General features: G+C 36.2%; 1 protein-coding gene and 1 long non-coding RNA gene across 3 annotated transcripts in view; one reads left to right on the top strand and one right to left on the bottom strand.

The window, feature by feature from the left end:
* The window catches only part of LOC128994946 (uncharacterized), a 60,154-nt gene that overhangs the window by 16,379 nt on the left and 27,329 nt on the right, over window positions 1-16,446 (top strand). The window lies entirely within an intron of this gene.
* Window positions 3,158-5,321, bottom strand: LOC128994947 (uncharacterized). The gene is made up of 3 exons (XR_008490931.1): window positions 5,109-5,321; window positions 4,180-4,307; window positions 3,158-3,296 (listed from the first exon to the last, which is right to left on the bottom strand). It is a non-coding gene; the product is annotated as an uncharacterized LOC128994947 (long non-coding RNA).

Below are 16,446 nucleotides of genomic sequence, written 5' to 3'. Positions count from 1 at the left end.
GGGTTGTTATGACATTGTCTAGACACGCATCTTCTCGAGTTGGAAGAGTGTTAATATATGTCATTCCAAATTCCTTTAACAGATTTTTAAATTTAATAACAGTAGGGCGTTCTGTTGTGACGTCAAAATGTGCATTATAGTCACCGCCAATGTAAACTTCACACTTAAAATTCGATAGACAGTTTAAAAGTACTTCTAGTTTATCCAAAAAGAGGTTAGGGTCTCCTTGAGGCGATCGATATAGGCTAACTACTATTATCTTTAAACTTAAAAGTTTGACCACCGCTACTTCAAATGTCAATTCTTCACAGAGCCAATTTAAATTTATTTCTTCGTAAGATAGGTTATCCCTGAGATACACAGCTACACCACCTTTGACATGTTCTTTCCTACAATAACTTGCAGCCAGCAAAAATCCATCAATCACCTCGTACTGTATGGCGTCATCCTTCTTCCAGTGCTCACTGAAACACATTATACTTAAATCATGTTGTTTCGTCATAAGGCTAAGAAAGTTTGATTTACCAGAAATACCTTCAACATTTAGGAACAAAGCTTTTACTATTTGTCCACTTGTATTAGCTACGTAGCTGTTAGATGTAGGCCTACTAAAAATACTCTGAAACGATTCACACTGTTCTCGTTCTACGGTCCCGAGTCTTGATGATAAGCATTCAAGTTTAAAGGCTCCTTATTTGCAGACAAGTTCCGTGGCACGAAGTTCCTAGTATTGTAGGCGTTTCTCGCTGAGTGTCTTCTTGGCATGTACTCTTTCACTAAAACTCCTGCTTCCCAAAAATTTGGATCTAGGACAGTTTCAAGCTCAGAGTCATTAACTCCAACTTTAAAGGATTTGTAAGTGTCATATCTTGTATTTAATTTGGTACAAACATGGTCCTTGATACTGTTCTCTGATAAGTAACACTCAATACTGTCTTTTGTCACACTAGCATCCAACCTAGAAACGAACACCCAAGAACGCTTGCTCACAGCCTTTAATTTAGGGGAACCACTGGTTTTAGTACCAAAAATGGGCTTAGGCCTATTGATACTTTCGACTTTACTGCTGCTACGTTGTTCTTCTCTACTATTGACGTTTCTTTTCTTCTTCGACACGAATACTTCAAAACCATCGCTTTTTTTTTAAGTGGTCTTATTAGGTTCTAGGCCTAGGCCTATATCATCCACTGGTGTAATTTCATTTGTCGATACTTGACTGCTTAAACCACACTTAAGTTTGCTAGCAAAAGAAGGCTTAGAGCCCTTGTCATAGGTTAAAAGTTCACTAATGGAATCAATAGCAGATCGCAGTTCTTCATTTTCCTTTCTCATTAAGGCTTGTTGTTCACTTAACTCTTTTTGATTTAAACTCATTGTGAAGATTTGATCCGTCAGCAGTTTTATTTGATCTTTAACAGAAAGATCTTCGTCAGTAAAAATAGTAGTTGTCTGAACCTGAACACTCTTACCTTCACGACTTTGAAGGTTATGTTGCCTACAAGTATCACACATCCAAATAGCTTTATTTCCCAGAGTTAGAAAACAGTTATATTCTTCATCATTTACACCGATACAGTCACTGTGAAACCATAAACAACATTTACCACCACACGAGAGTGCTCTATTATTTTTGGTAACATTTTTATTACAAGTACCACATTTAGTCAACTTTGTACTTCCCACCATCTTGAACCATCTACACACTATCCCCTTTAATTTGAGACATAAATCTTGTAGATCGGTCCAGTAATTACTGAGAAAACAGTGTTACAACTGTATATTAAATATATAGATGTGCGTATGGTATCTAAAGTATTTTATTTTTATTTTGAAACCTTCCTGGTAGGAGGTACAGCAAAATGTTTTTTTTATAAATCACGCCCCCCAGAATTGTTTACTTTAAACCTGAAGGTAAAAAATATGTATTCAAGACGTTTATTATAAAATACGGTTTTGTTTATTTTAATTACCTTCTTGCAATCTGTAAATATGAGTGATAAATTATCTGGTTTTTTTTTCAACTTCAAGTTTGTAGATTCATAATTGAATAATAAATTTTACACTACTGTCCCTTAAAAAAATTGTTACATCTTAGTTCATATAATTGTAAGAAAAGTAAATTTTTCTCTTAGAAATAAACAAATATTATCATACAAAATGAATTGTGAATTCACTTAAACTGTTATAAGTGTTGGACATGAAAATATATTTTTTTGATTGTAGCGTCCTCTTTAGTTGCTCTTTTTGTCTTTTAAATATTAAATATTTCATTGAAATTTTTCATTCGTTTTTTTAATTAAATAAAAATTTCCTATACAATGATTATTTTAGGGCCTGGTACAAACACATATAGTAATCACCTAATTCAAGATTAAAAGTTTAGTTAACACGGCATAAATCAGAATAGTTAAAATACCCCTGCCGACCACAGCAAACTTAGGACCTAAGCAATTTTTTATTGTATGGAATATCTTTTGGAGTAATATATATTGGATTATAGCCTCATAACACTCTGTTAATATTACCCGATCTTGCTCGTTTACGAACTCATTCATGTTTATTGTATAACTAGAAGAGTACCCGTCCTTCATACGGGGTTGTCGTATAAGTATAAAATACTATAGTATAGTATAAAATGCTAATTTCAGTTATACTCGTGCTTTGTGTTTGCAAATGGGAGAGGATACGTTTTAAGATAATATTTTAAGATAAACTATAATTTACGGTATGCTATTCTATAGCACATCTAACATAACCATAATGTTCTACCACTGCACTTAAACAATAGAAAAGGGTTGCGTTCTCATAGCTTTTGTTACTGTTTGGTTCCAATTAGCTGCTGTCGTAGGTTTAAGTAAAAGTTAAAGTAAGTTTAAATGGATAAAATGCTAGCTGTGTACTACTATACGCCGAATTGACAGATTTTTTTAAATGCCACAGGCGTAGACTATGAATTTGAAAGAAAATTGCTTAGTCTGCAAGTTTGCTGTGGTGGGGTTATTTTAAAGTCCCCCAATGCGGTAAAAACTGATGAACCCTTGCGGTAAAAACCTCAGAAAACAAAACCTTTGATTTGACAAAGCAGAGAGAGAAAATCTCAACAACAGGTGAAACTCTTTCATAGTGATTTGTAATTAAAGATCATGTTTTAAAGGACCTTTATTAAACACAAAAAATGTTTGTAGAACATAAATAGGCCTAATCCAAATATTTTCACACAAATACGATGTTTGCTCAAATTTGGAGTTGATTTCCGACTCTTCTGATGGGGGGAATTCTAAATCGAAGATCTGCCTCTGAAAAACATAAATGTATCGTTAAAAGAAATAGTTAAATAAATGCAATTCTTTGTTTATGATAATTTTAAAATTTTAATTTCTTTGTATTTGTAACTTGAGTAATCATGTGTAAAAATTAATTTGTGTAATTGTTTCGGATTAACAATATATTTGAGTGTTCGTTGTTCTTAACTATCCTTCAATTTGTAACATTAGTCACTTTCATACCAATAAGGTAATTTTTTTCTTTGTTGCATCTGTACCGTAAACAACAATTCATTCTAATACTTTTATTAAAAAATCAGATGAAAATCTTTTGAAGTCACCTTAATAACTACACAATATGCATGAAGTATGGAGGGCTGGAGGGTCAAGCATTTTGACCAAGATACGTTTCGGATTGAAAACCATTACGTTAAGGGATGCTCCTTGCTTTACTTAGGATGATGAGAATTATTGGTATCTAGAATGTTTAGTTGACCGCCAACCAACAACAATCTGCCATCAGCTTTGTTGACTTGCTAAACTTTTCTATCTTAATCTTTAATCAAAACTATTTGAAATATAAGTTAAGTAACTAAGGTACCCTTGACTACTTGAGCAAAATTTTAAACTCTCTCATCCTTATATAAAATCAACAACGGTTCAAGGATATTTCGATATACAGAAGAAGACATCCCATCTATATGGATCAGCTGTCGTCAATTTTTTACTAAAAATGAATGTAGTTGTGTGAGCCAGTCACAGATTGCGCTAGTGTCTAAAACTCTATTTTGTACCTTATCTAAATAAAGTAAATAAGTAAACCTTGTACATAAGGTTTATTAAACCTTGTACATAAGGTTTATTAAACCTTGTACATAAGGTTTACTAAACATTCTTTTTACACCGTAGTACTTACGCCGGTCAATATTGTCCTCTTGGACAGGTGGTTCAACTGGTGGGGGAGGGGGGCGTCTCCCCCAGATGACATACCACAGGCCAGTGACAGCGCCTATCACAGCAGCCCCCGTGACAAATGGATGGTCGCTGGAAAAAGATTATTGTGTTATTGTTAATATTACAACCAAATAGAAAGTCTCTCATTAATAAAAATTGAGTTTTACCAAACAATTATAGTATATTATTCTACCCATGAGATAATTGGCAAGATACAACATAAAATTCTAACCCCTAAGACCCCGTCAATCATATACAGTAATCTCTACTTTTTCATGATAGCCAAAATGACGTATAGAATAATGGAAAATTTTAATCATTTCAGCTAAATATAATTAATGGCCCTTGAACGAGCTATTAGTCCATGGTTATGATCAGGCTCATTTATGCGCAATCGGTGTGCTGTAATAAACCATTCTTTAGGATCTATTGGTCTTTTTCAACAATCACATTTCAAAGTCAGTCAATGTTTTCAAATACTGTAACTAGTAAAGAAAAAATGCTCAAGGATCAACTTTAAAAAGTAACACCTATTATGATTTCCATTTAGAAAAAGTAGTTTAAAGCAGTGTACATTTTCTCGATATTAAATTGGCATATATAACTGAGTTACCATTCTTAATTAGAAACATTTCTTTTAGATTAACTCATGAAATAAAACAAAACGTTCAAAGTTTGCTTACTGTTAATGCTACGTTTATCATTAGAGAAGATAATTCCAACATATAGACACATAATTCGAGATATCAGAATGTTTTCTATCATTCATTAGTGAAGTGATGAAGTAAACCTAGTTTGCCTTTACCAATTTCTAAACATTGTAAATTATATTAAAGCTACCACAACTAAATAATACTTTACAATCATTCAATTGCTGACTGTTATACTCACAAAATGAAGTTTAGAACTCTCTCCATTTAATATGATGTGAATCAAGTTTTCACTGGAGTCTTCTGAAGAATCAAGTCTTCTGCAAGATGAAAGTCTTCTGCAGTGCTTCTTTTCTCTTCTTCTCTTATTGGCTTCTCTTATGTTCTAATGCAGCTTTGTTGTGCACTAATATATTAACGATTCTGTCGTTTTATTTTAAAATTAGCAGTAGAGCTAAACAAAATTGGCAAGTTTAAGTACTTCAAACTTTAAGAAGTGAAGTAAATTCGTTGCTATGGATTTGATAAAATTAAACAAATAATGGATTGTATTAGCTCTATGCAGTGGTAAATAGTTGCCTTTTCATATTTTGACAAAGACAAATCTAACTTAATATACCCCCGCCGCAGCAAACCTGCAGACTAAGCGAATTTCCATTTGCCTCATTGTATTTACACTAAAATGCCTCCATAAAAATAGCACATGTATTTCCTATTTAAATAGAATTAGTTTAATAAGCAACTTAGGTTTGCTGCAACAGGGAGGGTAAAAAAGATTTTTTTTTTTTAATGATAATAGTTTAGTAAGAAATAAAAGTATTTTCCAAAATCAATCAAAATATGTTCATAAACAAGCAAACTACAACAGTTGACTTATTCTCCATAAGAATAACATGGGAATTTTAAAATTACAATTTTTTTGAATTTTCTCCGTAACAATTAGGCGCATAATAACACTTCAACATACTAAATTATTTGTTTTTTTAAGCTCTAAAAAATGGTTTAAAAAGAAATTGTGAAATTTTGTGTTTTAGGGTCAAAAATGCGAAAAACCTATTTTTGCCCCATAAAACCCCCCATAAACCCCCGTTCCCATAGTCCGATCATGCTGGTTCGCGAACTCATTCAAGTTTATCCCGCCTTACACCTTCAAACCAAATTTTATCAAAATCAGACAAAAATTACTCAAGTTATCGTGCGGATGGACACACACATATATATATATATATATATATATAGATATATAAAAATTTGAACGAATGGTGTTTTTGGCCTCTGGGGACATCAAAATGAAAAAGTAAATCGGTCCCGGGCTTAGGTCTTACCATGAGACCTACGGTAATAGCTACTTCCCTATAGGGAAATTCGCTAAAAATAAATTATTAAAAATCCGCAAAATATCACTAATCATTCATGAAATTAAAAAAACATAAATATGCCTGTAAACAACCCTACAGTTAGTTATCATTGTGTATCACAGTTTTTTGTTGCTGCTTAGTTCAAACATTGACTAAGGAAACTAAGGTGTTTTCATAAATGCAAAAAAAATAATAGTGCTGCACCCTGTTGGTAAATCTTATAACTTTTTAATGCTTTTGCATATCATAGAACCAACTTTTTTAGTTGAAACAGCTGACTAAATTCTTTAATTCCCTTTAAATATGAATACTCATAAGGTTAACATGGGAATTACAGAGCCACTGGGGGGGAGCCCAAAAGGATTTTTGAGATAAGAATATGCCTATATGTTAATCGGGAATGTGAGCTATCATCATGCCAAATTTCAGCCCAATCCGTCCAGTAGTTAATGCGTGATTGAACTTCAAACAAACAAACGAACATACAAACTTTCACATTTTATAATAGTAAGATATATAAAAGAGGATGTTGGTTTGTTTTAATGTTTGTATATTTAATTTGGAAGTGATAATCTCTGACACCGATGGCCACGAAACTTGGTACATACTTGTAGAATTTCATGGAATAGGTTTATACACCATCAATTTCGAGATCCGTCCAAACGATAGGGGAGTCTCCCAATGTTAACCTTATGAGTAGTTATATTTAAATGGAATTAAAGAATCTTAACAGCTGTTTCAACTAAACAATTTGATTCTGTGATGTTCAATAGCATTAAAAAGGTAATAGGTTTACCAACAGGGTGCAGCACTATTAATTGTTTTAATTTATGACATTTAATTTATGTTTCAATTTATGATTTGTACCTGTGGCGTATGTCGGCTACATTTTGTTGATTGTGGTCGTTCGATTTACGACGACCAAACCGTTCGTGTTGGAATTAAGAACTGTACTCTTTTATTTAACCAGAAAAGACAATTTACCGCAAATCACAGGCCCCAAGAGCCAGCTTTGATGATTATTAATACTAATTGAACCATTTTAACTACAGAAATACCATGATCTTTGAATGTATGCAATAATTATTTATCAGTCAACTGGACACAACGTGAACTAACATTTGAGCAAATATTGAAATTGAAAGGTAACGGTAGAAATAAAATAAGCAATTTTGACTACAGCATCTGGAAACAATAATTAATGAAATTTAGACTAATTAGATATCTAACACCATAACTATAACAACTAACTAACCATAACTATAACCATAACTATAAAATTGATACTGACAAAGTATTGTAATAATGTATTGTTGAAAATGCCTGCCTTTTGTTATTTGTAATAGTCATACTACAGATGATGTGAATGTTTATTTACTATCAGCTGTCTGTTTTGTTGTCCAATATTGTTCCTTGTCATGAAAACATTAATGAGAAATACATTTGATTATTTTATAGTTTAAATTCGTTTTTTTCGTCGTAGTTTTACTTAGATTATCCCTAAACACCTGTTGAAAATGCCTGCCTTTTCTATTTATTTGTAATAGTCATACAGATGATATGAATGTTGTTTTTACTATCAGCTGTCGGTTTTGTTGTCCAATATTGTTCCTTGTCGTGAAAACATTAATGAGAAATACATTTGATTATTTTATAGTTTAAATTCGTTTTTCGTCGTAGTTTTGCTTAGATTATCCCTAAACACCTCCACTTGGGAGAATAATTCAAGAGGTTATGGTCGCCAGCATCGTTTTATGTGCATAACAGTGTTGGGAAATCTAGTCTACTACGTACACAGTAAGAACAATTTATACTGACGTAATTTTCTGTCTCAAGAGTATTATTTCTTTGGTATATCTTTTCGATCGAGTTCGTCCAGCTCTACAAATGGAATACATGAAGGTATAAAACCATTGAAAGGAGCAGAAAATTGGCCGACGTGGAAAGATCGAGTGTTGGACGTTCTAGAGTTGTTCGACGCGGTTGATATCGTCAAGGGAAAGAGAGAAAAGCCTACCCTCTCTGAGCCTCCGACTAAAGCCGAAAAGGAAGAACTTGAGAAATTCAACAAATCCACGACTCAGGCAAAAATAGTTATTTCTCAGTGCGTTAGTGATGATCTACATCAACGTATTTCCGGAAGATTATCAGCTAAGGAAGCGTGGGACATTTTGATCGAGCAGTTCGATAACAAGGCAGAAGATCAGTTGTTTCGTCAGTGTTTGGATTTCTTCAGTATGGAATGGGATGATACCGAGGATGCCCCGACCGTGCTTTCAAGATTGAAGAATCAAAACCGCGAATTTCCAGCTGGCCTCAAAACGCGTAACATCCAAACAGTCGAAGATTTTCTTGAGCTCCTGTTTGTGTCAAAAGTGTTACACATTTTGCCGAAGCGTTTTGAATCGTTTAAGTCTAGCTACTTACTTATGAAGGCAAACGAGAGCAAGAAACTTGAAGATGTTTCATCTGCATTGATCCTTCATGAGCGTAATGTTGCTCCTACTTCAAAAGCTAGTGACATTCTTAGTGCCACAAACAGCGGTGGTCAGAAGAATAGGAAACCAAAAGGTGACACTTCGTGCAAATACTGTTCGGGGAAAGGTCATTGGATTCGCCAGTGATCTAAATGGAAAGCTGACGGCAAGCCTGCGTATCCAGCTGGAGCTAACGGCATTAGCACTAGCTCAAAAGCGAGTGACACTGATAAGAAGAGAACAAAGGGCTCGCAAGTTAACGTGACCAACAACCGTAGTGCGCTGATTTCCATCAGCAGTGACATGAATATCGTGACCACGAACGACCAGTGGTGGATCGACAATGCCGATACGCGGCACATTACGTCAAATCTGAGTTGGTTCACAGAGTACAAACCTTTTCCTGCAAACTCGAACGCAACAGTAAAGGCGGCGGGAAAGGAAGTTATAAAAGCTCTTGGCAGTGGATTCGTTGAAGTAGCGAACTATGAAAATGGAAAACTGGAAACGTTCACACTCAACGATGTATGGTATGTTCCTGACGTTTCTCGGAACTTAGTGTCCATTCTCGCAGCTCATGATCGAAACCCTAATAGCAGGTTTGAATCGACTAATACCGAGTGTCGGTTCGCTATTAACGAAAAAACTGTATTCAAAGGTACTCAAAACTGTGGTGGAACTTTGTATCGTGCCTCATTTCACACAGTTCAACCATCTGAGGTTTGCGCTAATGCAGCAGAAGACAATCGAATTCTGCAGTTATATCATGAGCGCTGGGGTCACATGGATAAACGTTACGTCCGATCGAAGCTCGAATCCGAAATGGGTATCAAAGTGCCAGCCAACTACGAGATCTGCGAACCGTGTCAGTTCGGAAAGGCACACCGTCTACCATTTGGAACACGAGAACGCCCCTCAGCCCCCGGTGAGTTGTTATCCGGTGATGTTTGCGGCCCGTTTGACCCATCCTTCGGAGGTCGCCGATACTTGATCGTCATAAAAGACCACTTTTCAAGGTACCGATACTGTTTTGTCGCAAGGGAAAAATCTGCTGTGAAGGAAGCGTTGCGTGAAGTGTTGGCTAAAGCACGCACAATTGGTCATCACGTCAAAGAGTTTCTCAGCGACAACGGTGGTGAGTTTGACAACGCTGAAGTTCGTCAAATTCTCAGAGAATATGGTGTTAACCAATGTCTGACAGCGCCGTATACACCCGAGCAAAATGGTGCTGTGGAGAGAGAGAACAGAACAATCGTCGAAATGGCCCGGACCTTCAAGTACGCCAATCCAAATGTAACATTTCCTGCAGCGATCTGGGCGGAACTTGTCATCACTGCTGGCTACGTTTTGAACCGAGTGGGAAAGTCAGCAGTTGCCAACAAATCACCCTTTGAGCTCTGGTTTGGTCAAAAGCCGAGGATCAAACATCTGCGAGTGGTCAGCTCAAAGTGCTACGTCCATGTTCCTGTTCAGAGGAGGCGAAAAATGGACAAGAAAGCTGTGGTTGGTTACCTGGTTGGATACGATGGCGATGAACGATATCGAATCTACGTCCCAGAGAGAAGAGATATCGTAGTTTCTCGTGACGTCGTTTTTCAAGAAATTGTTGGAGACTGTGACAAGAAAGTTGAGTGGCCCATCAAGATTGAGAAAACCAATGACGTCGAAGAAGATTGGCAAGAAGTTGAAGAGACTATTGACGAGCCTAGTTCTCCAGTGAAGGGTAATAATGCGCCTATACCGACTGAAGACCCGTCAAGTAGCAGTGATAGTGAAGATGGAGAGTTATCCAACGATCCTGCAACTCGGCACTCGACTCGGGAAAGAAGGCAACCCGAGTGGCTAAACGATTACGTCTTGTCAAACTTTGCCGAAGTTCTTCTTGTTGACGATGAACCTACACTGAACTTACACTGAAGCCATCAGTTCAGAAGATAGTGCTGAATGGAAAACAGCAATGGACAAAGAAATGGGGTCCATGCATAATCACGGTGCATGGGAATTGACCGAACTCCCTCCGGGAAAGAAGACTATCAACAACAAGTGGGTCTACCGAATAAAGCAAAATCCTGATGGAAGTGTTGACAAATATCGAGCGAGATTGGTCATCAAAGGATGTGCGCAAAGACCTGGTATTGATTATGCCGAAACCTTCAGCCCGGTTGCTCGTCTGGAGGTCGTTCGATCAATATTGTCCATCGCAGCTGTTGAGAAGATGGTTCTACGGCAGTTTGACGTCTCAACTGCGTTCTTGTACGGAGACGTTGAAGAAGAGATTTTAATGAAGCAGCCTGAAGGATATTCAGATGGGACAAATCGTGTTTGTTGTCTCAAACGCAGCTTATACGGCCTGAAACAGGCACCTCGATGCTGGAATAAACGGTTTGACGACTTCATGAAAGGCTTAGGATTTCGACAGAGCCGTGAAGATCCTTGCGTCTACATTTGTCCTACCCGGGCTGGAAAAATCATTGTTGCACTCTATGTTGATGACGGATTAGTCACAGCGACTAGTCAGACTGAAATGAAACGAACCCTATACCTCAACCAAGACTTCAAGTCCTGCAAGAAAATCTTGTACTCTCGGAGTGACTATGCAAATAAGGGAAAGTGTTGAAAATGCCTGCCTTTTGTTATTTGTAATAGTCATACTACAGATGATGTGAATGTTTATTTACTATCAGCTGTCTGTTTTGTTGTCCAATATTGTTCCTTGACATGAAAACATTAATGAGAAATACATTTAATTATTTTATAGTTTAAATTCGTTTTTTTTTCGTCGTAGTTTTACTTAGATTATCCCTAAACACCTCCACTTGGGAGAATAATTCAAGATGTATTACTTACTGAAATAAAAATGATTTTGATTTGATTTTTATTTGACCATACCTCTCATGGGGCCCTTACCCCCATGCCCCAGGACCTCTACCACGACACGTCCATCTTCCTTCGGATCCGCAACACCAAGCCGAGTCGTGGCTTCCTCTACCGAGCTCACGTGCTCGCCGGGCATGCGATAAGGATAGGATAAACTAACCGAATATCACAGAGCCTGTGTGTGGTTTTGGTTTATTTTGGTATGACTTGGTGCTGTCTATGTTTGGGTTGAAGAACGATTTAAGCTGGGAGACATGAGCTCGCCTAACTGTTTTCCCTGACCTGTTAGTCTACTAGAATGACTGTGACAGGTGAAGTGAATGCTTGAATTATCAGAGGTTCTAACCAAACTGGTAATAGTTTTGCGTTTATTCTGTTTACAGCGTTGCTCTGGTGATTCAAACGGTACATCACCCAATCGCCTTCTTTGAAATCTATTGTATATTAAACACCAAGTTTTATAACAGTTATTTATTAACAAGTTTAACAAGGATTCATAATGTAAAGATGTAGTAACTCTAACTGAAGTCTTACTTTGTTTGTTTTTTTGCATTCATAATAAACAAAGAACATTTAATTTAATATTATCAGCTGATTGTATGTACAGGATATAATAATCTTCCCTGGAAAAGAATCAGTTTATTGCCTCTTCAGTATTCTCTGAGATCTTCTTATTACAGATGATGGATAAAATTTCTTTGTCCCGTGTGATTCTTGAGGAGAGTCATTTGGTTTGTTTACCACTTGAGCATGTTTCTGTGACTCAGACTCTGAGGCTTCGTCGGACTGTTCATTTAAAGATACTAGTGTAGAGCGCATTTTATCAACATGGCATTTAACCATTAAACCTTCAACTTCAACTTCATAATGGCAGTTTCCTAATATTTTGACCACCTTACCAAATTTCCATTTAGGATGATTACTTCTGTAGTCTCGAACTTGAACGTTATCGCCGGTGCTAAAACATCTTAAGGTACCAACGCCATCTGTGTCAGAGATCCTTTTTCGCCTTTAGCAGATCAATTCTCGTACGTATACTCCGTTTGAACATCATCTCCGCAGGGCTTCTTCCGGTGCTTATGTTCATAACTTTACGAGTTTGTAGAAGGAATCTACATAGGTTTGTATGGATGTCTCCAGATTCTTCAGCCATTGCACTTAGTTTCCTTTTTAGAGTTTGTACATAACGTTCCCCTTGTCCATTTGAAGCTGGGTGATATGGTGCCATTAGTTTATGTTGGATACCATTGGATTCCATAAAATGTTTAAATTCATTTGAAATGAACGCAGGACCATTATCACTAACAATTGTACTTGGAATGCCGAATCTTGCAAACATTTCTCTTAAGATTCTTATAGTAGAGAAACTAGATATGCTTTTTGTTTCCTTTACTTCCAACCACTTTGTATATGAATCTACTGCTATGAAAAAGTATGTACCTCTGAATGGTCCTGCATGATCTATGTGCACCCTTTCCCAAGGAATATTGGAGTTTGGCCATGGTTCATGGTACTTTGGAGGATCGTTTTTATTCAATGCACATGGCTTACATGAATTTACATAGTTTTCTATGTCAGAATTCACTGTAGGCCACCAACAATACTGCCTGGCTAGCTCTTTCATTTTTGTTATGCCTGTGTGAGCTTCATGTAGTTCTTTCAGAATAGTTTTTCGTAAAGCACATGGAATTACAACTCGTACTCCTCTAAATAAACATCCGTTTTCAATTGATAGTTCTCCCTCTAAACCTTTGTATTGTTCAGGCTTCGTAATGTAAGAGGATGTCATTAGTGCATTGTATACCAACTTTAATTCTGGATCGTTCATAGTTTCCCCTCTTACTTCATTACTTGTGACAGGAAGGGAATTCAGTTGTACTTGTAAAATGTATTTGTCTGATACTGTTTCATCTAAGGTTTCTTGATGATCACATGTATTGTTAACAGGAAACCTTGATAGGAAATCTGCGTTGACATGATTCGATGCTTTACGATACTGTATTTCGTAGTCAAAACCTGACAGAAATAGAGCGTAGTGTAACATTCGAGTGGCGGTTAAGGGTGGTAGGCATTTTGAGGGATGGAAAATAGAAGACAATGGTTTGTTGTCGGTTATAAGTGTAAACTTTCGACCATAGCAGTAATGGAAAAACTTATGAACACCCCAGTAGATCGCAGTCGCTTCCTTAATAATGTGGCTGTAATTTTGTTCTGCCTTACTTAATGTCCTTGAAGCAAAAGCTATAGGTCGTTCTGTTCCATCCGGCATCTTGTGAGATAAAACAGCAGATAGTCCATGAGGCGAAGCGTCCGTGGCCAGTATCAGTGGTAGGTTTGGTGAAAATGTTGTAAGAACCCTCTCTGATGTGATTTCCTTCTTAATACCCTCAAAAGCATCATTACATCGTTTTGTCCATGTATAGGTTTTCTTCTTATGTAGCAGTTCATATAATGGATGTATCTTAGTTGCGAGGTTGGGTAGAAACCTATGACAATAGTTTACAAGCCCAAGAAACTGCTTCAATTCAGTAACGTTAGTGGGTATGGGACATTTCAAAACAGCTTCTATCTTATCATGGCTCTTATGCAATCCTTTTCCATCAATTTTGTATCCTAAGTAGTTCACAGACTCTTGAAAAAACTTACTTTTATTCTTGTTTATGTGCAAGTTGTTTTCCTTCAAACGTTCCAACACCTTGATCGTGCGTAGTTTTGTTTCTTCAATAGTCCTTCCTTGAACTATTATATCATCAAAGAAAACAGCAGTACCTTCCAGTCCAGTTAAAACTGAGTCCATGTAGCGTTGCCATATGTTTGGAGCTGTTTTTATTCCAAACATAAGTCTATTTACCTTAAAAACTCCCATATGAGTACTTATGGCTTGAAGGTTGGCACTATCATCGTCCATTTGAAGGTGTAAATACGCCTTATGTAAGTCCAAGGTTGTAAAGTATTGTCCTCCATTTAACTTGTCTAATATCTCTTCAATCTTGGGAATAGGATAGTGATAATTTTGCAGTTGGGAATTTACAGTTACCTTATAATCAGCACATATTCTTACTGTTCCATCTTCTTTCAATATAGGTACTATGGGTGTTCCCCATTCTGAATTGGTTACCTTTGAAATGATGCCCTTTTCTTCCAGTAAACACAATTCGTCTTCTATTTTAGTTTTTAATGCAACAGGAGGAACACGGTATTTAATAAAAATGGGTCTTGAATCAGGCTTTAATGGAAGATTGACTTGTTTATCTGGTGCAATTCCTACTTCTTTTGTAAATAGGGATTCATATGTGTCAAAAATGTCTTGTTTCATATTATTTTCCTTTAGGATGTTTTGCTTGTAAGAACTAGGACTCGCCATGTGATTTACGTCATGAATAGATATGTCAAAGTTACGAATCCATTCGCGCCCAAATATATTATCAACATTATTTTGTACAACAAAAATTCTACCTACCATTGTTTTTTAACCTAACTGAACTTTAACTTCACTTGTTCCACTTAACTTAATCGATTCCCCTGTGTAGGTTTTTAGCTTAACATTTGGGACTTCTGTAATTTTCTTGTGTGGGAATAATCGTCTGAAGGTACTTAATGACATAGATGATACAGCAGCTCCCGTATCATACTCCATTGAGCATTGTACTCCATCTAGAAGCGGTGTTACTAAGTATTTGTCATTGAATTTGGATGACAAAGAATTGAGTTGTAGCTCTTCAGTAATAGTGAAAGAATTACTTGTACCATCTAATTCTTCATTTTCACTGGAATAATCTTTTTCCGTAGAGTCCATTTGTTTTTTAAATACTTTACCTTTGTTCATTTTACTCGCCTTCAAACAAACAGCAGCAGTATGACCCTTACCATTGCATGTAAAACAAGTGGCATTGCGTAGCTTGCATTCATTTGCTTTATGGTTAGATTTACCACACCTAAAACACTTGCCTTTCAAATCATCTATTGATACAAAGCTGTCAGATTTTGATTGTTTTTTTATGGTTTTACTAATTTTATTTACAATAGCTGGTGATGAAATTTCATTGTTACCTTGTTTCGATATCTCGAAAGATAAGGCTAACTCATACGCCCTTTGTAAAGTCAAGGAATCTTCTTGTAGAAGCCTTTCTCTTATCTCTTTGCTGTACAAACCTCTAATGAACTGGGTGCGTAAGTGGGTGTCAATCGTACTGGATTTGCATTTTGAACAGGAAAAATTACAGTGTAGAGTCATGCTACGAAGTTCTTTCATGTATGTGGAAATGGATTCACCCGATTGTTGTGAACGCGTGTAAAACTTATGTTGTTCAGAAACTTCATTTGGAGTTGGACAAAGGTAATCTTTGAGTAGTTTGACCAGTTCATTATACGATTTAGTATGTGGTAAGTCTGGGGCGCATAAATCATTTAAGAGTTGAAAATTCTTTGGACTAAGGCAGCTAATCAACACCTGCACGCGTGTTTTGTCATCATCCTCTCCCCCTAATCCATTCAATTCAAGATAGTTAGTGAGCCTAAGTAAGTAGGTTGTAAATGTTTCATTACCTTCATCATAAGGTTCCAACTTTTGAAGTGGGGGACGAATCTTTTGTTCCTTTTCTTCACTAAACTTCTCTTGTAGAAATAACAGTAATGCTTGATTTATTTCTCTTTGACTCGTCGCCATTATTGTATATTAAACACCAAGTTTTATAACAGTTATTTATTAACAAGTTTAACAAGGATTCATAATGTAAAGATGTAGTAACTCTAACTGAAGTCTTACTTTGTTTGTTTTTTTGCATTCATAATAAACAAAGAACATTTAATTTAATATTATCAGCTGATTGTATGTACAGGATATAATAAAATCTACTTGTTGACGTCC

Source organism: Macrosteles quadrilineatus, unplaced genomic scaffold (genome assembly GCF_028750875.1).
Source record: "Macrosteles quadrilineatus isolate MER2022 unplaced genomic scaffold, UCM_ALF_1.0 Scaffold_5__1_contigs__length_97177068, whole genome shotgun sequence".
Lineage (NCBI taxonomy): Eukaryota > Metazoa > Arthropoda > Insecta > Hemiptera > Cicadellidae > Macrosteles > Macrosteles quadrilineatus.
Note: the sequence above shows the minus strand (reverse complement) of the source record. Positions and strands in the feature narration are given on the sequence as shown.